This window comes from Ciconia boyciana, chromosome 10 (genome assembly GCF_034638445.1).
Source record: "Ciconia boyciana chromosome 10, ASM3463844v1, whole genome shotgun sequence".
Taxonomy (NCBI): Eukaryota; Metazoa; Chordata; class Aves; order Ciconiiformes; family Ciconiidae; genus Ciconia; species Ciconia boyciana.
Genome location: NC_132943.1, coordinates 41,731,679 through 41,733,280, shown reverse-complemented (window position 1 = coordinate 41,733,280; position 1,602 = coordinate 41,731,679).

Genomic DNA, 1,602 nt, shown 5'->3' with positions numbered 1-1,602 from the left:
ACTGAATTAAATAATTGAATCTTTTTCCTTTGCAAACTTCGTTCCCTGGCTCATCGCCAGGTTCGTACCGGGATGGGGACCAGCTACTTCCTTCAGCAAGAAAAATACGCAGCAAACAGCGGGCTGCCTTCTCGGCGATCTACCTGGCCAACCCGCACACGTTTCCTCATTGTTCGTGTGCCCGAGGGGAACGTAGCCCAGGTTTGGGGGTCCCAACTCCTGGCAGAGGGACGTGGACCACCGAGCAAGCTCCGGCATCGCCAGGGCAGTGTGCGTGGGCTGGGTGCAGGGTGCGTGAACTCTCCAAAGCATCGAGCTTTGGAGTGAACTCTCCAAAGGAGTGAACTCTCCAAAGCATCGAGCATGCTGACTTGTATTTAATTTTAGGGGTTTTTTTAATAGACCACTTATCCCCTGTAGTATTTCCATCCCATAACAGAGCTGTTCCTGAGCACAAAGGAGATTCCTTTGTGCTTTGTTCAAGGGCTTCTGTGTAATGGCAGGTGCGTGCTCCGTGCCACGTCGCCGTCCGCTCTGGCAGCGTGGGGAGCCCCCGCATCGCACCCGTGCCCCCCCTGCTCTGGCAGCACACACAGTCTGCTCCAGCCGACCTCCTTGGCGACCCACATCGCCTCTCTGGGGTCTTTTGTTTTCTATCCTAGTGATTTTCCCCTTGCCAAAATAACATCGGGCTCTTGCCCACGGAAATAATATTTTCTTAATCATCGCTGGTGTTTGATGTTAGTGTAAGTGAAGGTGAAGGGGCAGCTGCTGGATGTGTAGGAAAGTGGGATGATAAAGAGGAGTCAGGAGAGAGACTTTGGCTTGCGTGTGGGATTTTGGGTCAAAGCCTGATGCGTTTGAGTGACACTTGTCAGCCCTGGCTTAGCAGGCGCCCAGAGAACGTGGAACTGAGCAGCACCCACATGGCTCCTCCTCCAAGGATTTTAATGAATTTTAAAGAACTTTGCAGGAGTGTTGTGTGCTGTTACACACCTGAAAACATTAAAGCTGGGCTCAGCAAGCCTACCCCAAAAACCAGAGAGTGCAAACCCAGTTTTGCAGCAGTGTGAAGCAGGCTCTTTTGTATCGGTGGGAAGGGAGGTGCGTATTTAGGGTGATATGTAGACCTACAGTGATGGTTTCCAAGCCATGCTTTCTGCATGGCCTTCTGCAGTCCCCCCCCATCTCCCCAACACCGATGGGAGCTGTAGGAAACCCGGCTGCTGCCAGGGCTGCGGATCTCTCCACTTCCCAACCACGTTCATTTTATTGCCTTTTGCCCACGTGCCAGCTCTCTGCTTTTTCTCCCTCCTTGGGAGATACCAGAGTCAGCCTGTGGGCGAGTTTTCACATCGTAGGGATGAAGAAGCCCGTCTCTCCCCTTGCACCCTTGCAAAAAAGGCTCTCAGTGGGGTGGCTGGTTGCATTTGCTCAACCCCACCGAGGGGGTGAATCCTCCAAAAAGGGTGGTTTTGTGCAAGCCTGAACTTTTTTTAAAAGTAAGAAAGCAAGCAGGAATGTCTTTGGCTTCTTCACCCATCAGCCTGGCCTTGGTACTACATCCCTGCATGCTGGGTGTTGGGGTTTACCTGCTTCTTA